This window comes from Canis lupus, chromosome 1 (genome assembly GCF_011100685.1).
Source record: "Canis lupus familiaris isolate Mischka breed German Shepherd chromosome 1, alternate assembly UU_Cfam_GSD_1.0, whole genome shotgun sequence".
NCBI lineage: Eukaryota > Metazoa > Chordata > Mammalia > Carnivora > Canidae > Canis > Canis lupus.
The window spans coordinates 61,544,192-61,570,842 of NC_049222.1; the positions used below are offsets into that span (position 1 = coordinate 61,544,192).

A 26,651-nucleotide genomic window follows, 5' to 3' on the forward strand; every position below is an offset into this window, starting at 1 on the left:
ACCCAGGCGCCCCAGTGACATTTAGTGTTATACTAAAGAAACAGTTTTCTATTCTTGCTTGATCCTTGTGACATATATGCCACTATCAATAACTCCTTTCTTTGGATTCAGAACTATCTCTGGAAAGTACTTGGATATTTCAAAGGAATGCAAAACAGAACATGTACCAGACAAAATTAATCATATTTCCCCCAAATCTACTTCTTAGCTTGAGTTCCATAGGTCACAAATGGTACCACTATTTGCTCTATGGCTTGATATACTTTCAGTTATTAATATTTACATTTTCATTGCTTCATGTTATACAGATATATTGGTTTTGGGAATACACGGATATTTTGTGTAGTATGATGCAAAAAAATGCATATTTTTGTTAATTAAATGAGAGAAAATGTATACTTTTCTTCCCTAATCAAATTCTACTTGTGAAGTTTATGGGTGACCAAAAATAAAGTTTGTAAGTGGAACCTAGAAACAAGTTGTGCTATTCCAAGCACTTGGAAATTAGGGAAAGAAAATGGCCTCTGAGAGTTAAACTAGTAAAATCCACAATTATTCAATAAGATTACTTATTTGTAGGAGGAAAAGAGATGGTTTAAATTTCTAACTAAAAACATTGTAAACACCTGGAACCCCAACAAATCATTCTGGGTGTAATCTCACTTGGATGTTTAGAAAACTCAAATTCGATCAAATGCAAAATGTATAGAAAGTTCAAATTGAAAAGAGATACTTAACAAGAAAACAGAAAAAAAAAAAAGAAACAGAAAACATAATTACAATGAGTCAGATACTGACATGGGTTAATACGGTGAAAGTTCTGAATCAAATATCTAACCCCTTTAGTACAGATGTAGGACTCAGAATCTAGCGCCATTAAATATTTCAATCATATAACTGATTCCTCTTTCATACTCAATGATTCTATCATAAATTGACTTTCCATGGAGACCAGCCTACATGAAAAGAATATAGCTATGCCGCATGAATTTATGTCCCAAAATATAAACAAATACACAAATCCATTATCCCTACCGTTATAACACAGTCTGTTTCGAGTTAGCTAACCCAATGATCTATGACTTCTCAATTTCAAATTCACCTATGATTTCTAGGGTCAGGCTTTAGAATATAAAGACCTAATTAAAGTAATGCCCCTTCCCCTCTTTCATGGAGACTCTTACTTGAGAAATATTTATATGTTGGGATCAAACTTGACCAATGTTTTGCTGTTGAAACTGTAGAAACAAATATATGCAATTAAATGGTAATTGACTTTTCCTTTGCCATTTCCATAAGAACCGCCTTTCATTTTTAACTTGTATTAACTTTAAATTTAAAGATTTTCTTACTATTCACAGACCACAGACTGGTAACTATATTCTCACACTTAACATTTGTTACTCATATGGGAACTATGTCAATTCTTCTTGCCCCATCATTGTGAATTACCAAGATGATCTCACTTCACTCACTCTTCAAAAAGAATTACAGGGTGAGAAGGAGGCCTAGACCTGCCATGACAGAACCCATCCTCTGGTCTGATTCTAATCTCTTGACTTTTCTAGACATCTCATCTTGTATTTATTATCATTACATTTCCAAAGCTAGAAAACTGAGATTTTGATTTTTCAAAATCATATTAACCTTTAATAAGCATAATTAGCAAAACCCTTATATTATGAAAATCACAACTCTCAACTATCTATTAGCTGGGATTCTCTTTTTGTCCTTTCCTATATTTTCTCTCTAGTTTTAATTTTTTTTTCTAAATAGTTTCCTTTGCCTTCTCTTCCAAGTTATGTCCAATATTCAATGTGAATGTTACCCTGGTTGCTGAAAATGAAATTTCTACCACTCTTTGATTCATAAAAGAAGTTGTTTTCCCTATAAATTAAGAGATTAAATTGAGGACAAGTACTCTGCTTGTATCTTTGAATTTTCAGTGCTTCACACACTATTTTTTTTTTCACACACTATTTAGAACAAAGTGGGAACCAATGGTAAATATTTTCAGTCTTGGATAAACCCCTTCATTTTCTCACATGAATGTAATAACAAAAAGTTGACAAAGCTATGTTTTACTTTCTAGATGTATTTGAAATGTGTGATTATGTGACTTTAAAGGTGTTACAAAGTAGACAATTGTATAAGAATGGGCTCCACAACTAAGTATATCTATTTTTAGAATTTTTTCTACTCACATTTAACAAAAAATAGTATGGGTTTTGTGATATAGTCTTGTGAAGATAAGGACTATAAAACCTCTTGAAAAGCTGATAATTTTGCCATTTTATATTTCTTGTGCTCTACATCCACCCTCCTGTGCTCTACTGATGTCTCATGTCTTATTTTCTCTATCAAATTTAAAAAGGTCAGAATTTGGATTGTTATTTAGGTAGCTCAAAAGACAATATATTTCAATATTATCTGGAACATTTATTTCTGCTTTCATGAAAGAAATTTTTATGGAAAAATATTTTCTCATATGCCTTTTTCCTCCTGCTATGTCTTCCTACAAACCAAAATTGTAATAATTACTGGTGTTATTTAAAAAAAAGTTTTTGGGAGGGAAGTCTGAGTGGCTCAGTGGTTGAGCCTTGGGCCTAGGGCATGATCCTGGAGTTCCAGAATCAAGTCCCACATCAGGCTCCCTGCAGGGAGCCTGCTTCTCCTTCTGCCTATGTCTCTGCTTCTCTCTCTGTCTCTCATGAATAAATAAATAAAATCTTTTTTAAAAAGTTTTTTTTAAGTAATCTCTACACCCAATGTAGGGCTCCAACTCATAACCTCATGACTCCAAGATCAAGAGTTTCATGCCTATTGACTGAACCTGCCAGGTACCCCTAATTTATTTTTGCCATGCCAAGCAATGTTCTTAAGAGTCTGTGTGTATGTATATACTTTTTTATACTTTATCTCAAAGCAATCATAAATCTTATTGTTTTTTTTTCTTTTCAGAAAAAGAAAGGGTCAGAAAGTTTCTCTGGAAAGCATGACACAAAGTCATTTTCTTTAGTACTGCCTTTTGAGAAGCTATACCACCATAGCAAATATGGTAAATAGAACTTTTAGAATCTTTGTTAAATAAGTCTCTTAATTGAGTTGCTCTAATGGGCTCCAACCTTTTTTCCCCCTAACCTTTATTAATTAGAATTTTTGTTATTTTTGTAAGCATGTTATGGTCTATTACCAAATATGCAAATACAATATAAAGTTAATATTTACTGACTTATTTATACGCTAATGATGGAATGACAGTGCATTGACATGGCATCTTTATTCTATTGAGATGACAGGTTTTTTATTTGCTTATTATATTTCATTGACAAGCCGTCAAACGTGTCTTAAACAGAGATGAAGTAGATTGAGATTAAGTTTAGAATGCTCCTTTGTTTTTGGATAATTTTACATATTTACATGGTATAACTGCATTAAGGCCTTTATTAGTTTTAAAATAATATAACTAAATTTTTATCTATGCAACTTTTGAAGATCTAAATAATAAGTAAGGTTGAACATATAATATATTTTAAGGACTAAATAGTTGGGATAGTTTATATTTTCTGTGATATTCTTTTAAACAAAATAATAGGCAGAACAAAGTCATTGCAAAGACTTGAATTTTTTTTGTAAATTTTGATCACATCTTCTATTGTGCTTTCCCATTTCACCTTAATTGCTTTGGTGCCTCTTAATTCTATATAATTACCAAGTATAACAGTGGATTATTATAATTTTTCTTTTAAAGACAACAATCTAATAAACTACAAGTATTTTCCTGGTCCCATGGCTAACAATTCTCTCTCCAGGATACCACTTGTCTGGCTCATTCTTTAGTTTTTACAACAGAATAATTTAACTGTGGAAGTTAATTGTGGGAATGAGGGTAGGATTAATGTTGCCTTTTTTAAGAAGCAATGATCTATGATTATAGGAACTGAGAAAAAAGCAGTGACAGGAGATAAGTGCATCTGTTGAGAAAGTGTTAATTGTGTTCCTCTAAGATTGAGGCAATTTGGTTAGTTTGCATAAAGGGAAGTTTTTATAATGAGGTAAGTGTTTAATGCTTTCAGAGAGAGTGGGTGTATTCAGGTGTGGTCTTGTCTCTATAGTGTGGAGGACAGTTTCACCTTCCTGCTTCTGAAAACCCACAGTTTTAAGTAGATCTAAGTCAACCAAACCTCTGCTTGGGATAGCTCTTCAATGACACTATTTTATTTTGAACTTGGTCTACACAGCCACTTTCCGTTCTGCTAAAGGAATTAAATGATGATAAGTTTCATCCTTTTCTTCAACTTAGATCTTTAAAAGGTATATCTATTGCTCTGAGTCAATAAAAGAAATATGGACCAGTAGCTGTGCCAACTTTTTTTTTTTTTTTTTGCAGTAGATTGCAGTTGGAAAAAGTGAAGGCTTTTTGCTTGTAAAAACATTTACTGTCTCCTAGCAATCTGCAGTGATGCTATGCAAGTCTGACAATAGATAAATGTTTTCCAATGTCATAAAATTTTACAGTAATACAGGAAAGTTACTTAACTGTTTACTTCAGAAGGTAATGTCCTGATTTTAGAGTTTTAGAAAGACTCGCCCATAAACTAACTTCATGGAATCATCCATTTTTAACAGTAATAGAGACTTAAAGCCATTATTATTTTGTCCAACGTCTGTATTTTTCAGATGGAAAGACTGAGATGTTGAGAGTTTAAATAACCTTCCAAAGTCATATACAATTGTTTTAGGTATTGAGTGGGGACTAAAATGCTCAACATTCTCATTTAAAACCCACTACTTTTTCCATTGTGGCATATTAGCTCACCTAAAGTGCTTAGAGCTGAGGCTCAACTGATTGGAGGTTCTGGAAAAAAAGCAAGAGCTATAAAGTATGTGAAAAATCACATGCATTTTTAAGGTATAAGCGATGGGCTACAACAGTGTATAGTCAGGACAGATGCACACCATTCTAATAAAATTTCCTCCTTCTCAATTGGAATTTGGACATGGTCAAATGCCCGTCATGTGCAGATGTCACTGTTGGTGGATGTATGTAAACACACAGTTTGTAAACATAAAGAGTGGATTGAGGGTTGAAAACTCATGCCTTCAGGATCCAGGAATTGGGCAGGTGGCGACTGCATTGAACTAGAGAGCAAATGATCATCAATAAAATGGGCAATACATACTCAGCTCCAGCTGATGTAATGCAAGAATGTGAATCCACTGTGCTATATCTTTTATATATTTTTAATTGATATCTGTATTTTTAAAGACAATACATTTATTAAATAAAACCAGCCTATCCTTAGAGTTGCCAGGTTTAGCAAATAAAAATGAAGGAACCTTCAGTTACATTTGAATTTGTTTATCCATTTATCTGTATTTCATCAGGCAAATCTAACATCAGTCACCCATCCTTTTGCAAACTCTAGTTTAAGGAAACAATAGGGATGTTGACTTTTTTGTGTATTCACCTCTGAGGCTTACCCATGACCTTCATTTAGTATATCATATATTATTCTGAAGGTTGATCCAGAGATGGTTATTCTCCTTTTACACATAGTAAATTCTTTCAATATTCTATTTTTAAGAATTAGATATGTCAAAAAAGAATATCACATTAGATATGAGGTGATATTTAGGTGAATATCACATTAGATATGTCAAAAAAGAATATCCAAGGTTTTTTTCCAAGTTACCTAAAGAACATAGTAGAAGTGAATAAAGGGGAAAAATCCTAGCTTCAAGAATAGATTACTGTTTTAAATATAAGAAATAAAAAAATAATAATAAAAAATAAATAAATATAAGAAATAGTTATATGAAGGTTTCCTGGGAAGAAAAAATTCCTATGCATTGTTACAGGCAAACACGATAATAATAGAGGCAGAGCGCTCAGTCTCCTTGAAGCTTTGCCCCTGTCTGTTCATAAAATCAGATAGGCTGAGAATAAGCTGCGAGGCATCCACTGAAGTTATAATTAACATTAACTTGAGAAAGAGTGGTGGCTCCGCTTAATGTTAAATTCCGTTTGATCTTAATTGAAAGGAGGCACAGAGTTACAGGAAACAGACCCTCGCATTGAAAAGGCTATGGTAATATGTTTAGAATTTCCCAAGAAACAGAGTTCTCGAGAGCACAGACATTTGGAAGCAGAGAAGCTAAGCCTTTAACACCTCACAGCAGCAAAACTCTCTGTCATGCTTTGAAGGCCTTGGTGCTGTGATTTATCTTCTTCTCCTCTAAAAGAGGCCCAGAAACTTAATTTTGCTTTTGAAGCCAGTAATTCTCCATGTAACATTTGTCAATTAGTTTTCGATTACCTTCCTCCTGATGCTTAGTTACTTCTGATAGCGTACTCAGCTTTGACCTTTTCTGAATAGGTAAGCTTTTTCAGAGAAAGTACTGGAATCGAAACAGGCTGAATATAGCAATTTGAAAAAGTCAATCAGATCATCAGATGTTTGCACAGTTTCCCAAGCACTAGGCATTATTCTAGGCCTGGTATGTTCTCAACAAACATATGATTTGAAGGGGAAGACAGAGACACAGTAGAGACCGTAGGGCAAGAGATACATGGACAGGAACAAAGGAAGAGCCTCTTCATTCTTTCAGAGAGGGGTGATATTCAGGGAAGTTGATTTTTAACTGGAGTCTTGAAAGCTGAACAGGAATTTGCTAGACTGATAAGGGAAGGTGGGTCACTGTAGGGAGGGGAACAACCTGAACAAAGGAATATGATTGTGTGGTGTACTGGGGACTTGTAAGCAGTTTGGGGTCATGGGTAGAGAATATTTTGGAAAAGAAGGGAGAAGGCATGCAGTCTGGAGACACTGTGAAGGTCATTTTACTCACACGCTGGTAAATTTAGACTTCTTCTGATTATGGAGAGCAAGAGATTATTAGGTAGATTGCTTTTTAGAACGTGGATTGGTAGGAGATGCGGGGGCTGTGGTAGAGCAGGTTAGAGATTGTCAGCATGGGGACCAGGGATGGAAAGTGGGGATTACAGGGCTGGGAGCAGCGAGCAGGTGAGCAGGTGATGGAGAAGTTTCAGCATGAGAATGGGACCGGAAATTAAATGCGAAAGCAGAAGGGAGGTCTTGTAAACCAATGCAGACTACTGTTGGTCTGTAGGCTACTTGCCTCTCAGTCACAGGCTTATAAATTTGGAGATTTTTCAGGATGGGGACAAGGGGTCCAGCAAAATGGGCTTTTTGTTTGTTAGTTTTGATTCTAGGTACTATTTTGAAAGAAAATTGTACAAACACACAGTTGTTCAAGGACACTCATAAATAACCCATACTCATCAACTGTTAGGTTTGCTACATTTATTTATTTATTTTTTTAGGTTTGCTACATTTAATCTTCACTTTTTTTTTTCTGAGTAAACTGAAAACAGGCCACCTTACTCCTAAATAACTCCAGCATATGTGTTCTAAGAAAAAGGATATTTTCCCAGAAAAATCTCCAAATTATTATCCAACTCAGGGAATTTAATATGATACAATAACATTAGCTTCTCTACTGTCCATATTCGAATTTCCCAACGGCCCCAACAATGTTGTGTCCATGTGTTTTAAATCCAAGATCCATGTAATGATCACACATTGCATTTAGCTGCCATGACTCTTTCCTCTCCTATAATGTGAAAATGTCTCAGCTCCATCTTCTGTGACATTATGTGGTATTTATGATGAAGTCCAGTCAGTTGTTTTAGAGTCGTCCCTCAGTCTTAATCTGTCTGATTGCTTCCTCAGGTAAAACCTTTCTGAGACAGTAGTATATGTCCCACTGAATTGTAAGAGGGGCAGGTAATTTCAGTTTGTCCTCTCACTGTTATTGGTGGTGTTAAGTTTGATCACTTGCTGAAGGTGGCCTCCGTCAGCCTCCATTGTGAAGATGCCTTTTCCTTTTTATAATTAATAAGCAGTCCCTGGGGTAGGTAACTTTAAAATATTATGTCTATACTGCTTCCTAACAACCTTTCACCCAGAGCTTTTAGCATACATTGGTGATCCTTAGCTGCCTGAACGATATCAGAAAACGTATGAAACTGCTCACAAAAACCTGGATTTCCAGATTCTTGTTAAAAATTGGAAGATGGGGACGCCTGGGTGGCTCAGCGGTTGAGCATCTGCCTTTGGCCCAGGGCGTGATCCTGGAGTCCCCGGATCGAGTCCCACGTCGGGCTCCCTGCGTGGAGCCTGCTTCTCCCTCTACCTGTGTCTCTGTCTCTCTATGTCTCTCATGAATAAATAAAAAATAAAATCTTTAAAAAGAAAATTGGAAGATGTAGCAACATTGGGGCCTTTATTCCTAAATCATAGTAATTGTTAGAAAGGGAGCAATGACTATCTCCTAAAAACGAGACCGTTTTCGGTTTGCCAGTTTCTATCATTTCCAGTTATTTACCACTGTCCTACTTCACTCATTTATGGGTTCTCTTTTTCTTCTGTAACCATTTGACTTTTCTCTCCTTGCACTACGGTTTCTAATGGAGGGATCCACGTGACTTGTGACGATGAGGAAGATGGAATCCAGGGGAAGAAGCTTAGGGGAAGGTATTCACAACTTGGGTTTTAGATGTTTCATCAGAGTTGGCAATTGCTGTTAGAAAGTCGAAAGAGACATCGAACTGGAGGTTAAGATTTGGAATTCTAAGGGGCTAGTTGAATTCCTGGATGTGATCATTTCTTCAATATAGTCCCTATTATTACAATAACATCATAACACAATCTAAGCATTTTCTTACAATATGTCTCCCTTACCAGTCTATCATTTATCTTTTTATTTCTTGCACCTGGCACATATTAAACACTCCATAAACGTTACTGAATGAATGAATAAATTAATGATTCGTAGGAATGAGGACACTTATTTGTCAAGAGGCATTTGAGGAGAAAAATATTCCTGAGCTAGATAACATGAACCTCTGAGGATAGAGAGGAGAGGGGACGGCTGACAGGATCTTAGAGTCTCAAGTGTGATGTAGTAGGATGAGCTGCCTCTGCTCTCGGTAGTCTGTGAAGAGACGTCATCAGGGGAGAAACATTTCAGTGAGGGCAGGAAGGGGGTCCAAGGGATCTATGGATAAAACATCAGCAGAATGGACATTAGCAGTGAAGCAAGTGCACAAGAAATGATACCATGATGTCAGGATCATTTGGTGACACAGAATAACAGAGAAAAACAAAATGGTGGGGTCCAGCAGCCTCAGTTCAGAGGGAATACAGCTGAATACCTAGGTAGTGTCAGGGGTCTGATAAGGTAGATATTGGCAGGATTTATTCAGGGTCCCAGAGACAGTGTCAGTGGAAAATTTTTTCTGTAAAAATTTCATTCAAGTATCTGGAGATGGAATTAACTTGCTCCATGGATTCAAACATTCCAATGGCAATAATTTGAAAGCCCCCTCCTTTGGCTGTAACTTGAGACTACATTTAGGTTGTTAAAGTTGAGACCTTCCGCCCCAAGACTGGAGCCTGCAGACCCCAGGGAACAGGAAAACCCTTGAAGGAGGAGATCTCATCAGTTAGACTGGAGTGGTTCTCCAATGTCCTGGGCATCAGGATCACTGAGGGAACTTGTCAGATAGATTTCTGAGCATGACTTACGGTTCTGATTCACCAGGCTCGAGGAGGAGCCCAAGAATTGTCCTATTTAACAAGCAAGCCAAGTAATGACAAGGGCCACACTTACGAAATACTGTTTAAATTTCAGAGAATGTTCTCCTCTTGAAGGAAAATTACTGCTTCAAAAAAGACATCTGGCTTAAGCAGCAGCAGGAGTGGCAAAATTAATTTCTGAATAATAGCCAGTCTCCCTCATGTTTTGTACTTGAGAGCAACAGCTTACTAGAAATGAAGTATAGCTTTGCACACTTGGTTGCATGGCTATATATCTATCAAAATATTGTGTTATTCTTCAAGGAGCTTTAAATGTACCTTTTAAGGAAAATAATGCTATGAAATTATCAACCAAATGAGAGATATTCCTTTGTTATCAAAAAAGAAAAGATTCCTCTCATGGAGGAGGGGGTGTGTGTGCATATGTGTATGAGTGTATAGATTCTTCACTTGTCCTTTTTTCATTATTTTGCAGTTCTTGAAAAGTTAATTGTTTTGCTTAGTTGTGAAGACTATCATGTGGAAGTTACATAAAGTTATTTAACAAAGTATTACCTGGATCTGCTTTTGAATTTAGGGAACTATTATAGGCCCTGAGAGCAATAGATTCTTTTAGGTTATTTCAGCTGAGTTTCTGCTTCGAGAGGGACAAGGCTACGGGTTGTACCAGGACCATGGAGATAAATGAGATGCAGAACTCGTCTTAGGAAATCCAAATTTTAGGAGAGCAGATTAAGGGGTGAATAATGATGAACAGTGTAGCACTAAAAAGTGCAATAAGAAATGCGTCTATAAGGTAACCCAGTAATTAACCGCATATAACTTTGGAAAGGGGAAGGAAGTAAAGAGGACCAGAGGGGTGAGGTAGCAGTAGAATCAATTCTTAAATATCACTTCTTACTAGCTACATGACTGACTTCTTCAAGCCTCAGTGTCTTGATCTATAAAATGGGAATGATCCTCAGGTGGCTGTGATAATGTTTAAATAAAATAATATTCATATGACACTTCACATGTTGGTGCTCGGGGTTCAGTTAAGACCTGATACATTTATCAGAGACACTCTTCCTGTTCACTTCTATAGCAGAGCTACAGGGCCTGGTACACTGTGGCTTCATACTTTTAAGATCTTGTTTTTCTTTTGGAGATTATATAACTGGTGGTGTCTAGCACAAACAAAAAAAAACAGGGTTTTGTTTTGTTTTGTTTTGTTTTGTTTTGGTCTCCTAGATGGTCACTCATATTCTTCTGGAGGATTTTTTAATTCAAGCATTTTAATAAGAAAATGTGTAATTTATGTAAGTGAATTTACCTTTTTGGATATGAAAAGCATTTTCTACCTACCAGAAATAGAGTCTCGAGCTTTTGCTTGTTCTGGTATAGGGACATTAACCAGCAGTGTTTATTTAAAATACCTGGCAAATTTCCTTGAACTTTTCATTTTGAATAGACACAGGAGACATAACACAAATGGTTTGTTTTGATATCCTGGCTGTCGACATCTTTAAAATACAGACTCTGGAATGAAAAAGTTCCTAGTTCTTTTTCACAACTGCCATGTAAGTGTTCTGTTTTAGAACTATTATTCTCTATAATGTTCTAAATCATTATGATTTCTACAGATTTTCACCTAGAGACCAGTCTGTGTAGTTAAAGGTCATGTTGATTTCCATGTATCATCATTATGCATAGAATATTTGTTTGTAAGTTGTTGAACATAACAGAAGCAGGAAAAATTGCAATATTGACAATGGGAGATTCATGAAAGCTCTGAAGTTCAGGTCTGGTTTTGCAAACAATGTAACCTCAAATCCTACATAGGAGATACTTGGTGGGCTCAAAATGACCAAGTCATTCCCTAGTTGGACATTTTGTGCTTGACAAACTGTTATGTTTCTTTTAGAGCTTTAGAAATAATGCAACATTTTAGAAGGATGAATTTATCTCCCTCAGTGTCTGAGTTTGCCAGAATTAAGCAATAGGTAGGACTGGACCCCACAGATAGTTAATGATGATTAAAGAGTGACGTGTGTGTGAGAGAGTTTAGAAGGTATAAAGTCAATATAAGCACCACAGCCAAACCCTAGAAGTTGTTTTCATCATTTTTCATGAGTGTCATTAAGCAGGTTAGAAATTTTTCTGAGTAAACAGTCTAATCTCATTGATGTACTGAGGCACTATGATGGGCCTAGCAACAGGTGTAGTAATTTGAGATTTAAAAATAAGAAGAATAAACATGCCAGTGGATCCATAAAGCTGTCTGAAATCTTTTTAAAGCATGTGGAGGAAATGAATAAAAAATATAATACAACAAACATGGACCCCAGTCTTCTATGACCTATAACATCCTCAAAAAAGATTTGGTTACCAAAAATCTCTAGGTTATGAGATAATGTTAACATTAACATACAAACAAACATGTACCGACCCATATCTTCAATGTGGGTTTTAAGTCCATTATCAAAATATTAAAGAATCATTTCTTTTATTATGCTAAACTGATGTGTCTTTCTCCAGTAGAGGCTAAACCAGAGAAAATAATTTTAAGCTGTAGCAGAGAAGGAATTTAAGTTAGAATTTAAGTGTATTTTTTAAACTATTTCATTTTTGGATTTGTTTGTTGAACAAATATTTCTTGAATATTAGCTGTATACTCTGCATTCTGAAAGGTCCTGGGGGATAAGGTGTTGAACAAAATAGAGGACATGGCTCTCTGGAACTTACATTCTAGTAGGAGAGAAAAAGAAGAAATAAGCACACATATTGATGAGCAAGAGTACTTCAGATACACAGTACGGTCATCTGAAGTAATATTGACAATCATCTTCCTCGGTTTATCGCTGTTTTTCCCTGGACTACTTTCAATTCTAATTTGTTGGCTAGATAAAACTGCTCCTAAAACTGTAGGTAGGAGAGAAAAGAGATAATGTAAAAATTAAAATGTCATTAATCTGGCTTTAAGAGCAAAAGGAAATGGATACTTGGCTGAAGATTAAGTAAGAAAACAGTGGAGAAATCTTCAACAGTTACAGATTTAGCCAGCAGTTATGCCTGGACTAGGACTGTAAACAATTTGTACTTTTAAGTTCTCCAAATTCTGTCATATTCATTAATCATATTTTACAATTAAAGCATTGCCAAATTCATGCCCTTGAAAGTTTTTCTAAGCCTTTCCCCCCTTTCTGTTCTCATTTCATAATTATTTAAATTTTATTTTTGCCCTTTTTGAAGTTTCTATTTAATATTTCTTTTCCCCTTTTAGTTTAATTTGAACCATTGTTCAAGTTAGCAAAAACATATTTTTGCCAGATTATTTAACCCATTTCTTTCTTTCTTTCTTTCTTTCTTTCTTTCTTTCTTTCTTTCTTTCTTTCTTTCTTTCTTTCTTTCTTTCTTTCTTCTTTTAATTTAAGAGAGAGAGAGAGAGCACGAGAGACAGAGCAGAGAAACAGAGCAAGCTGGACGGTGGGTAGAAGGAGGGGACAGAGGGAGAGGGAGAAGCAGGCTCCCCTTTGAGCAGAGAGCCTGATGTGGGGCTTAATCCCAGGACCCTGGGATCATGACCTGAGCCGAAGGCAGATGCTTAACCAACTGACCTACCCAGGTGCCCCAACTCATTTCTTGATCAAGAATGCTTATCAAACATTTTCATGTATATTTTTTATTGCATTTTAGAGCTATATGTTAGGGTAGAACTCTAGCAAATTGTTGACACGCTACTACAAAGGATCAGGAACTTAGTAGACTGTACTTTGTAGGCTGTTTCCAACTGAGTGATTTATTTTACTCATAACATAACTAACAAACTCATTTGGGATACATAGAAAGGTTGTTTTGAAAATAAGCTCAATGAGCCTTAGGAAACAAGAGTAAACATGGAATGCTTTGTTTTGTCAATTATTAACTATAAGACCTATCTTCAATTTTGTCTCTATTTCTCATATTCTTTGCTTTTTGTTTTCATGTTTATTATCTGTCTGGTCCCACAAGAATGTCAATGTCTTGAGGCAGAAAATCTCTCTTATTCAATGATGTTTATCTAGCGTCTACAACCAGAGAGTGCCAGAGTGGGCACTCAACAAGTATTATCTTATAATTTCACTAACTTTACCAATTGGTTTACTAACAAAACACACTGACAATTTATTTTGGAACTGAAGTAGAAGTAAGAATGGTAAAGTTAAACACTCTCAGTAACTTTCATAAAGTTTAAATTTATAGCCATACTGATTCTACCACGGAAATTAACTACCACAAACACACCATGAATGAGTGAAGAAAACCACCCAATGCTTTTCTTCATACCTCTTTTTTGGTTCCATTCTTCCAGTTACCCTTTGCCCATATTCCCCAGCTCCATACCTTCCCACACATTCCTCCAGTAGGTTTGCAACTTCACTGTCAGGCAGAAATGTTGAAAGTGCCCTTTGATTTCAACAATGGCATTAGGATCCACTCAGATTCCCTTTTCTCACCTAACTCATGGAGTACCAACCTTGCTTCGGGTCCAAAAAGTTTATGAGCATCTTGTAGATTTATTATAATTTAGGGCTAAAAAAACCTCAGAAATAAGAAAACATAATTCCTGACAGTTTGAGAGAAATTAGACAATTGTAATGCAATATTTCTAGCAAATAAGGAAAACATGTGGCAATGGAATTGAAACATTATTATTTCATAGAAGAAAGAAAAATAGAAAAGAAAATTAAAAACAAATGTTCGATATGATAGAATCTAAGATTATAGAAATTAATCATATAGACTCTTATAACTTATTAATTTAATTTTATCATGTATGATAAAAATCATAATATGACAGAGAAAATGACCATTTCTTGAGACTCTCTTTAAAGAGTTAATGGAGGGATCCCTGGGTGGCGCAGCGGTTTGGCGCCTGCCTTTGGCCCAGGGCGCGATCCTGGAGACCCAGGATCGAATCCCACGTCGGGCTCCCGGTGCATGGAGCCTGCTTCTCCCTCTGCCTATGTCTCTGCCTCTCTCTCTCTTTCTGTGTGACTATCATAAATAAATAAAAATTAAAAAAAATGTCTTAAATAGTTAATGGAAAATCTTAATGCCAATCTTGAGATAATTAGGTGCATAATTATATTAAACATTGCATATCTTGATAAAGCCTTTTTAAAGAAATCTTGTTTGTTTAGAAAATATAAAACTAAGCTAAAATGTGGACACTCTAGAATCAGTCATAATATGAACAAATAAAAGAAAAAAATACCTCATGCATAAGAAAAGATGCTCAAACTCAGTCACAATAAGATAAATGCAGATAAAATTATACTGATATATAAATATATATCACATACTATAACAGTGATATGTATATATTTAGGTTATATATTTAACCTATCCAATTTATAGAGATCAACAAATTAGAGGACATAGTTGACCAGACTTGTTGATGTATAAATTATCAAGATCTAACCATCAAAATTACAAATACACATATTCCTTGGACTAACAATTCAAGTTCTAGAAGCTCATCCTACATATATACTTGTACATCTGGGATATGATAACACATACAAGGCTATCAATTGTAGCATTTCACATAATTTAACATAGTAGCAAAAGATTAGAAATCATCTAAATATTCAAAACAGAATTCATGAAATATAGAATATTTCCCTCCAATGGAATTCTATGTAGCCATAAAAATAATGAGGAACATCTCTATATACAGTGTGTATACATATATAAATCCTCTCAGCTATATTAAGAAGAAAATGCAAAGGACAGAATACTTTATATGAGGTGCTATTATTCATTCAGAGAAGGAAGAAAATACTGTATGAGTGGATTTGCACCCAAGACCTTGGGAAAGTACAGACAAGAAGGAGACAGTATTGACTGTTGATGGGGGAAGGAAATGGAGGAGGATTGAGAACTGAGTGGTTGGGGTATAAGTGAAGGAAGAAGATGTTACTTTTATCTTCTTCACCTTTTGAATTTTGATTCATGGGTATATGTTAGCATTTTAAAAAATAAACATATAGATATTAAAAATAAAGTTAATTTTACTAGCCACATAGTAAACCTTTGGTATACACTTACAACTTAACACACAAATTGTCATTTAAAACACAGACCTTAAGACAGTAAGTTACAAAAAAAAAAAAAAAAAAAAGACAGTAAGTTACAGAAGCACTACTAATCTTAACTTTGGCATTTCCTCAAACTCTGAAAAAGTGCCTTCCAGCCTCTGTGCTTGACTTTAGAGATGTTTACCTGATTGTCCTCAGGATTTGATAATGTAAAACAATGAAATTTGCGTAACTATAAACAGAGAAAATGCTCCTTCGTATTCCAAATTATTCCTGGAATTTGGCTCTTGCCACAATTATACTCCGATCAAGTGGAAAATTTCTGATTCACAGTCAGAGGTCTCCCTCATCAAGAGCTAACAGTGGCTGTTAAGCATATTCCTTTCAACATTGAAAATGGTCAACTAAGGGTATCCAAAAGTTTCAGTTGTGTCGGGGTGTGTCAGACATTTAACCTGCTCCTAATCACAACTGTGCAGTCAGATCAGTTTTCTCCGTCTGTACAATTCTATACCCCCATACCAAAGGTGCATGCATACTTTAGAGAGAAGCATGGGACTTAGTATCATGGGAGTGAGTCTAGTAGTAGGGCAACGAGTAGACAGTAGAGAAAATGGATGGGTGGTATAGTACACGGTTTTCTCTAAAGCCTAGAAGATCAGGGTGGATGAAAAATATGTTCTTCCACTAATGCTGTATTTCTTCTGCGTCAACTGTCTATTTAGATCTGAAGAGTCATATTTATGTAACAGAGACAAAATCTGATGACATAGGATATCGTTGTAACCTGATGTTAGAATTGTTGACACTTGAGATGAAACTCTGGAGCTTTTATTTAAATAGAATTGTCACCATATTTGAATTTAACCAATAAAGTTATGGTTGAGGTGCAAATGCTATCTATGTGGTTAAAACTTTAGGGTGTTTGCCAGAAGTTTTCTTCTAAACTTTGATGATGATCTTGTCTGGAAGAAATAAGACAAGCTCTGAGAGAACTAAGAGTGAAGGTTACAATATCAAGTGAGGTGGGGAGAGAATGAAAGATCAGGACAGTTAAAAAATAACAAGATCTTTTTTATAAGCAATGTGCTTGGAGGAAAAATCTAGTACTTGATAACCTGAATGACTCAAATATTGCCTCAGCTCTTTACCTTACTATGTTTGGATCACGTAGACAGATGATATATCCTTAAGTTTTTGCATAGAAGTATTTAAGTGATGGTTCATTTTCCATCCATTGAATTAGAAATATTCTTCTTTTATTTACATCTTCAGATTTTAGGAAAGCTGTGGGGACAGACCACTTCACTTTTCTATCTTTCCTCTGGTGAAAATTCTACTTCCAGAAACAGAGTATTCGATTGCTAAATACAAAGCTGGCCTATTGCCTTGGAAATGATTCACAGAACATGGTGGTGGAAAAGGAGGAAGTGATGTTGGTACCACTTAAGAGGACATGCAAATACAATGGTTTAGGTCATGTCTTAGCAGATATCCTTGTGGAGTTCAAAAGTCCAATCTTTAATATTTGCTTTACTTACTCTTCCTAGTGTCTCTTAAAGAACATGAGGCATTTATGGATTCTATTTCTGGACGTATAATTGGAATTTCCAACCAGAAAATACAAAAGGTCACAAATAAAATTTGAGAGTTTCAATTGGCTTCTAGAAACTTTGTCAATGAATCCTGTTGGGAGGCAAATTTGATACTAGAATTAAGATATTGTATGTTTTTTATAGAGAAAGATGGAGAATCATTGAGTTGAAAGGAACTTTTGAAATCTAGTTCAAAACATTTTGTAAATGAGGAAAAAAAGTGCAGAAAGGCTAAATAATGTCACCGTAAAAGTTCAAAGATTTAGCTTAAATCCTTTGTTTTGTACCATTGAATAATGGTTTGCAACTTTTTTTTTTTAGATACAGTGGTGTAATTTAGATGTCTTTGAAGACAGATAACAAATTTCTGATAATCCCCATAGATGGTTTTTAAGTCTCACTCTTTTAGAATTTCTCTGATTCTCAATGGATTTACTGTTTTCAACAAAGTATGCATCCAGAAGCCTACCTAAATCGTATTGCTTCTCTGGCCTTCAAAATCAAGAACCCTCCTCCTCCATATCCTGTTTGTCCATTGTGATCTTAAGCTGACGTTGTAGATGCACCTGGGCTGCAAATATATGCTTCAGAAGCTGGTTTGGAAAAGGAGCCAAATGTGTAACCATGTCAGATAGACATTTCTTCCTTTTACCTTTTAGGTCACATCTGGTTTCTGAATCATGGAGGAGAATGAAAACTAACCATCTAAGGCCGTGTTAAGTCAATAGAAAGAAAAACATATTAAAAAGTAGCTGGAGCTGTGGTGGACACAGAAGTCAGAGGCTAAGGAATACCTATGAAGGGATGGTCAGAGGGAGTTAAATATTTCACATATGACTTCCTTTGACCTCAAGAATCTAGATCTGACTGGAGATTCCAACTATATCCTGGCCTTTAAGCCTTCAATAATGAGAAACACTTAATTTTTTTTCCCATATTTGGTGCATCTTTATTGAATACCACAGGCACAGATATCACTATTTTAGTTGGACCATAACAGTGCCCCAAATTCCTTCTTCATAAGTATACAGCTCATCATTGATCCTTGGGATTTGTTTATATGTTTTCTTCTCTGTTACTGATCTATTTATTTTCAAATGTGAAAATTCATGTTATGGTGCGAAGAGTTTGAGTCTCAAGTCAGAAAATCAGAAGATTCAAGTATATATAGGAAAAAATGAGAAATACTATGGGAATGTGGAGGTTTGAAATAATATTTTGGTTTTTCCTTCCCATGGCATTCAATGTCCTTCAACCCCCTCTTCAAACTCCCTGCATCCCGATTATACACTCACATGTTTATAAATGTGCAAGCATATTACATGCTGAACAGTAGTGAGAGATGGTCTTTTTCTCTAGTATGGAACTTTAAAAATATGCAGAGAAGTGTTTTTTGCTCTCCCCAAAACTCACATGGAATAATCAGGTTAATTCTTTCTTTTTCCTTTTCTTCACTTTCTTTTCTTTCTTTCTTTCTTTTTTTTTTTTTTTTTTTGGCATCAACTACATTCTGAGGATTATTACACCCAAGACTTTTTTGAGCAAGGAGTAGAGATTGTCACATTGTGGCCGGTTGATCCTGAAACCCTAGCTTGAATCAGAGATTGGAATTTGCATCAAGGGCAGCTTTCTGTGTAATGGCCAGCAGCCTACGAGATGGTCTGATATGGGATTTTTTTCTAGAAGCTATATTCATGCCAGAAATCAAAGGAGATTTTTCCTTCCTGGTGAGTCTTTTCTAATCAGATTTGTTATCTCCTGGTGAGTATGAGTATAGTATATGCAAAAATCCTCACAGAGAGCAGAATTGTACTCAAAGACAAAGAATGTCATCAGGGGCTAGCAATAGGTTGGCACCCTAAATGGAGTGAAGTAGCTTTAGCAAGTGATACAGAGAGTTGACTCCTGACACCAGCATTCCCTCAATAGGATACTATCTTCAGTGCTGTTCCAGGGCACCAGGAAGCCAAGGTTTTTGTTAAGATTTCTTGGACTTCCTTTCTTGTTTATTCCTGCAGCAAATAGTATGGCTTCCGTCATGTTGAGAGTATCTCTTTTTCCTTAACAACCTGAAAAGACCCAGCACAGTATTAAAAATCAGACTGCTTTAATGCTAAATGTAGGTATGCTCAGACTTTCCTCTGAGCTATGACAGGACAAGGTATTTTTTAGCTTCACATGACAAGGGCTAACGACAGTACTCATTTTGACTCATCTTTTGAACATTACCAACACTGCAACCCCAGATTACAACCTTATTTTACCACAAGATCAAGCACTATGAATAAGAATTGCAGAGGCGAGGACTGAAGAAGCCACAGATATGGTTCTGGCTTGTGATGTCCTAGATTTCCCTTAAGCATATTAACTATTGCAAGATAAAGGTCAGCAGAATTAAAGAGATGAACCACAAAATTACTGGATTTCAGCTTTCATTGTGGAAGACTGAAGCAGTGGGAAAAAATAGAAGTATATGTCCATTATCATTTTGATAGTGGATTTTGTGTTTCACTTTTTTTTTTCTAAAGAGCGTAATAGATCTTCCGAACTGCCAATATTCACAACATTCACTCTGTGCTTTCCTTATCATATAACTAATAACATACTGTCAGTTGAATGTATAATGGTTTTATTATTTCTAGAAATGATGTGAGGAAGTTGTTTCATACATACCTAGTACCTAGCACAAAATTTATGGGATCCAGGGCAAAATTGAAATGTGGGATCCCTTGCTCAAACATTACTAAGAAATTCAAGACAATGCTAGCACAACATTAAAACAAGCACTGGACCTTCCTGGCCATGAAGCCCTGCTGGGACATGCAGGCATTCAGTATGTGCTGACTGAGTGACTTAGCAAATGGGTTTTTGCGATGAATAAATCTTTTATTCTGAACACTAGAAATGAAATACAAGAGAGTTTAGAGCTGTAACACCAATTGTTTCTCCAATAATCGATTTCAAATTTTCCTATTTTTAGTCCTACTTCTTGCCTAATGGTCCAGAATACTGAAATCTGGGTAGCTGTAAGAAAATAGATTAAATTTTGTGCTATCTTTCATTTCATTCTTGTTCATGTACAAGCTCGATAATTTTGACAATTCTCTTTTTTAGTCACTATATTCTAATTGCTTTGGATACATCAAGGTTAAAGCCTGAAAAACCCTCATTAATATATAAGGAGCTATAAATTCATATTAAGAATAGATTATGCATACACTGCCTTAGTAATACTAAAATAACAGAGTTTGAAGAAAGTGCAGTTTCTTGCAAAACTAGTATGCCCTATATCTGGGAAGTCTCAAACCACTGATAAAGACCAGACTACTTTAGAAAGAATAATAACTTGAAGCTGAAATTTACTCAGTACATCACAAATCAATGACAAATAAGTTTCTCTACTCAGTCCCTGACAAAGTATTTTTTTTTTCAATTGAAGAAACAGACTTGATTTTTTCCAGAAATGCCCTGATTTTGGAACTGTCAGAGGAAATTTTTTTTGAAATAAATATATCTATCTGTAGTAATATGCTAAATCAGTTCATGCAGAATAATGGGTTTTTAAAAATAAGGTTCATTTTTGTTCCCTTACAGTTAAAAAAAAGTAATTTAATAATAAATCATGACGGGTTGCCTAAGGCAAATCCTATAATTTTTTTTTTCCCAGAATCAAGTTTCTTATTACATATTGGCCTCATGAGACTTTGGATCCATTCCAAACTGTATCCATGCTACCCCTTTTCATCTTTAAACGGACTGGTTCCTATTTTTCTTCCTCTGTATTTCTTTAAAATGTATCATGAAAGTGGAAACTACATGGGTTATTCTTGCTCTTAATTGTATAACGGAAAGAGAAGAGTCCTTGAAAAAGGACAAACTTGTATTTGAATCTGTTTTGCTGATTTCCTCCTGTGTTGCCTTGGAAAGTTCTTTAATCTTTCCAAATCTCAGTTTTACCTTCTGTAATATGGAGATGATGCTTCCCTTACAATATTTGTTATAAGGATTCATGACAATACAGGTAAATTGAATGAGACATAAGTATTTGAAATATGAATTATGATGATGATCATTAATTCTCATAGCTAATTTTTTTCTTATAAAGTTTTTTCCTCTCACAACCAAAAGAATACATGCTCATCATATACTTAGAAGCCTCAAAAAGGGGAAAAACAAATTATCCACTATACTAAGAGGCTAACAATTTGACAGATTCATATCATGAATCATTTTTTTGTATGAATTTTTTACTTTAGCTAGTTAAGATCATACTTAATATATCTCTATTTTTTTGCTTCTTATATCATAAAAGTATTCCCATATCATTAAAATCTTTTGTTAAATGCCAGTTCATTTGTTTCTATGTAGTTCATTATATAAATGTCTCCCCTCCTTTTTTTGACTAAACTATCCAACCACCTTCATTTCAACAATTAAAAGGCCAAAAACACCTAAAAAATGATCTTAAGTAAATAAAAAAGATTTATTTATTCACTTGAGAAAGGGGTGGGAGGGTGTGGAATCTCAAGTAGACTCCATGCTGAGTATGGAGTCCAACAAAGTGTCATTCTGATATCATGACCTCAGCCAAAATCAAAAGCTGGACACTTAATTGTGTCACCCAGGCATCCCCCTAAATGATTATCTTTTAAATGTTGTGGTAATTTGGAAGAATGGACAGATTTTGGCCTTATACTCTCAGGTACAGACTCCTCTATTCCAAGGGCAGCTGTTCTTCAGTGACTTGACCTCAAAGCAGCTTCTTGGAACCAATGATAATAAAGTTGGCCCTGCCCACTATTCACACTTCCACACTAGGGAAAAAACCCTAACCATTTAAGCAAGAAAGTGAGTGTTTCTGAAATGACACATCATTATTACCATGTTGACAGAAATAAAAAGGTAACAGAAACTTATAAAGAGATGCTCTCAAACATTCAGCCTTTTGACCTCTTGAGACGTAAGACTTTAAATCAGAACAGCAAATGTAAGACTTTAAATCAGAAGAGCAAATGATAAAGAGAGAAAAAAAAAGTGGCTAGAGTAGCATTGTGGCCCAGCTCATGGTAGATGGTGAGCAACTTTCCATTCATTCAAGTCCAGCAGGAGGCATTGGGTCACAGAAACATTGACAAGACACAGGAATGGACTAAAAGTATAAAAGTACTAACCCTTTGGTAGTTTGCAAATTGAGAGTTAAGTATATTGGAAAGTGATACGATCATATATGTTGTTTGATGCCACTAGTTAACTTCTCATGCTTTAATGTGTGTCAGTGAAAAACAAAAGGATGAGAAATTTGTATGGTGGGAATATATGCCCAAGCTAACTGACTTTTTTTTCTAATTAAGATTTTATTTATTTATTCATGAGTTACACACAGAGAGAGGCAGAGACATAGGCAGAGGGAGAAGCAGGCTTCCCGTGGGGAGCCCAATACAGGACTTGATCCCAGGACCCCAGGATCATGACCTGAGCCGAAGGCAGATGTTCAACTGCTGAGCCACCCAGGCATCCCTAGCTAACTGACCTTTAAGATTAACTTGTATTGGTAGCAAAATAATGGACATCATAAGAAGTAAGTATAAGATGTAAAATAGTATTTTGAAATGAATCATAAAAATTAAGACCAGTGGTTTACAAACAATATTAAAAATCCTTGTCTTCTCCTTTGTGAAGTGCATTTTTTAAAGATGAGCCATAAATATGAGGGAGGAATTGAAGCAACATTTGCGTAAAGAGAAAATTGACCTTACAAACAAGTCTGAAAAGACAAATAAAGCAGTTAACTTTGTATATAAAAGTGATTCTTTTTGAATGTATCATAGTAGTGGGTTCTAATTTAATTTCAGAGGACTTGAAGAGAGGCAGGTCTTCCAGGACAGGTAACATATCCTGCAGGTAAATCCAGAAAGCAGGTAAAACTTTCTGGAAGAGATCTGGAAAGTTCTGAGTCCCATTAATTACTCAGAGTCTCAGTGTTGATACAAAAATGCAAACATTTGCTGGGACATTGGTGACTGGCTCTGGAGATCTTTACGGAGAATGTGGCTTAATGAGTTACTCCTACCCATTGACTCTGTGCCCTGCCTCAGGGTTTCTTTCTATGGCCTTCCTCTTCCTGGCCATAGAATGCCAGGTGCGTTGTCTCTACTTTCCTCAACCTGTGACTTTGTGAGCTCTATAGCACCTGAAATTGGCCCTTCCTGGCTTCTTTTATTTTTAATTCCTCTTATTTCTGCCACTTTCAAAATCAATCAGATTTATGGTAATAAAGTGGCTTAAAGAGACCAAAAATATCATCATTGATTCCTCTAAAGATGATGATTAATAGTTTTCACCAAAATTGGGAAAGGTTGGTTGCATATAATGAAAAGAGACTGTATGAAAGCAGCAAGCCCAATGCCTAGCACAAGTAGGTAGACTACATGTATGTGATTATTTACTTTCCTTAGAATCAAAATCAAGTGTGTAGGTAAAAAAAAACCTGAATGGAAGACAAAGCTGAAATGGTTATTATTCCCTGTTTCATATCATTTGGCCTTGTATTTAAGTTGACTGTGTTTTAATGGTAACTATTGATTAAAAAAAAAAAGAAATCTCTCCAACACAAAGCAATAGATACACAACACATTAACTAGGCTAATCTTTAGGGGTTTTGTGTGTGTAAGTAGTTGTGACATTAATTTTATTTTGATTATCATTGCCCAGGTTATGTTGTATTAATAATGACATCAACAAAATAAAAGTTCATAGTGATTTATTAGTAGATTGAAAACAATATCTGTATTGGAAAGGAATTAATGGAAAATTTAATGATAGTCTAATAGGTAAGTCAATGACATAACTGGGAGTAAAGCTGTACTTTAAAGCCTATGACTACATGACCAACAGGAGAGCAGTGCAATCGATAAAGAGAACCAACTTAGATAACTCAAATTACTAAATGTTTTTTTCCTTTCATAATCAAAATATCATGCCTGCTTCAACACTGTGCCTGAATGAAAATTAAATCTGATCTAGTAAAGCAGCAACTAATTCACACCCAATTCCAAATCCAAGAATTGAACCTAATTACTGTCAAATAAAAAGATTATAGCACACAGGACATTACTGATCATTTGGTCCAGCCCTCTAGGTTTTTGGTTGACAAAACTGAAAAGTAGTTTGTACCTTGAAAATGATTTCTAAATTTACCGTGTCAAGTATTAGGTACTTCAACTTTTGAGGAACTTATCATACAGCTTTGCATAGCCATATACTCTACTTACTACACATTTCTACACTCTCCTTAGCATTTCCTTTTATTATATACTTATATGCTAGAGGACTTTGAAACTTGATAAAGATGAAGGGCAGCAGTATAATTAAATGAGCAATGTGGGAGACCTCTGAGGGCTAAGCCATAGAAAGGAAATCTACTTATTTATTGCTCCATGGAGTTCATTCTCATAGATTTACTGGGTATCTTACCATGAAGTGGCCCCAAATCACTACCATTAAAAAGTCAGGATATAATCTGTGGTTGACCTTTTATGAAGATAATGATAGATAAAACAATGTGGTCTTGAATTTTTTGCTAGTTAAACTAGTCATAATTTGTAAACTTAAACCCACTCAACTTGACTTTATTGTTTCAGGCAAAAAGGTTTGCATGTTTTACTTTGGAGAATTGCTTTTATTTTTTCCCCTGTTTGTGTTCAGAAGTGAACCTACTAATGCTCAATGAGAGTCAGCTTCCCAAGGGAGAATTAAAGAGCTTTTTAAATGGATGAACAGAAAATTCGTTTCTCTACATGCAAGGAATATTTCTTGTCTGTTGAATAGAAGTAACTTTACTTTCCACTGTTTGTTGAATTTTTTTCTTCTTTTTTGAATTGTGAGGGAATACCCAGAGCAGATCATTGCTGGGCAGGGCACAGGCCTTTCAAATAGAATGCAGTGGAAGGTTCTTAAAAGTATAAATTGTCTACCTGGAGATAGAAGCTGCCTATGGATTTCCCCTGATGCAATTTTTCATCCTGATTTGTTCATTCCTTCACAGGGAAAACAGCTACAGGGCGTCTTGAGGGCGAGGAAGTGATAAGGGAACTCCGCCTTAAACAAAACCAACTCCAATCTGAAGTGAGTCTGTGAAAGCTGGGAGGTTCTTGTTAGAAGTTTATAAACTTTGTAACTCGCCAATGTTCAAATCTCGTTTCAGTTTTCCCACAGTGATTAACAATGACACTTTTAAATAAAAAGGGCCTTTGTGTTTGTCTTCAAAGGCTGCTATCCCTACCTGGACCTGAGGTGGTGGTGGTGGTAGGCCGGATGGTTTCCTGCCACAGCCTGCATCTGAGAAAGAAACCCTGAAGGGCCTTGAAGTTGACAATCAGAGCAACAGAAAGGAAGCAGTGAGGCTAGAGGTTGCCGGTGGAACTGAGGAGTGATCCTGCCACTGAGAGGCTTCTAAGCAGAAGTGTACTATTTTTCTTTCTTTCTTTCTTTCTTTCTTTCTTTCTTTCTTTCTTTCTTTCTTTCTTTCTTTCTTTCTTTCTTTCTTTCTTTCTTTCTTTCTTTCTTCTTTCTTTCTTTCTTTCTTTCTTTCTTTCTTTCTTTCTTTCTTTCTTTCTTTCTTTCTTTCTTTCTTTCTCCTTCCTTCCTTCTTCTCTTTCTTTCTTTTTTTAAGATTTTATTTATTTAGAGAGAAAACATGAGCAGGGGAGGGGCAGAAGGAGAGGGCAGGGTAGCAGGCTCCCCACTAAGCAGGGAGCCCGACATGGGGCTCCATCCCAGGACCTTGAGATCATGACCCGTGCAGAAGGCAGAGTCTCAACTGACTGTGCCACCCAGGGGCCCTCTACTATTTTCTATTATTTCTATTTCTTTTTTTTTAAAAAAGATTTTATTTATTAATTCATGAGAGACACAGGCAGAGACACAGGCAGAGGTAGAAGCAGGCTCCATGCAGGGAGCCCGATGCGGTACTCGATCCCAGGACTCCGGGATCACGCCTTGAGCCACAAGCAGATGCTCAACCACTGTGCCATCCAGGTGCCCCCTATTATTTCTGTTTCTATGATATGTATGCTAGATAAATTAATACAAAGCAATTGAGGCACCTGGGAGAGAACAGAAATGTTAAGAGAAGGTGGGATGTCAGGAAATCTGAGTTCAGATCCAGTTTATATCATTTACTGGATTAAAGTATTTTGCTTTTCTAAGCATCAGCTTCTTTTTCTATAATGTAAGATTTTTTTTTCTCTGTGAAATTAAAGAGAAAGGATCTACTTGATACCCTGGCACCGATGCAGCGATCAATAAAATATCCATTTATTCAGAGTTAACAAGTTCTTAAAATTGCTCAGTAACAATAGGCATCTGTA

At 35.6% G+C, this 26,651-nt stretch overlaps 1 long non-coding RNA gene across 1 annotated transcript; it reads left to right on the plus strand.

Moving 5' to 3' along the window:
* Nucleotides 1–18,146: 18,146 nt before the first annotated feature.
* LOC119870673 lies at nucleotides 18,147–25,744 on the plus strand. The gene is made up of 3 exons (XR_005353112.1): nucleotides 18,147–19,010; nucleotides 25,328–25,407; nucleotides 25,551–25,744. It is a non-coding gene; the product is annotated as an uncharacterized LOC119870673 (long non-coding RNA).
* The last annotated feature ends 907 nt before the right edge of the window (nucleotides 25,745–26,651 follow it).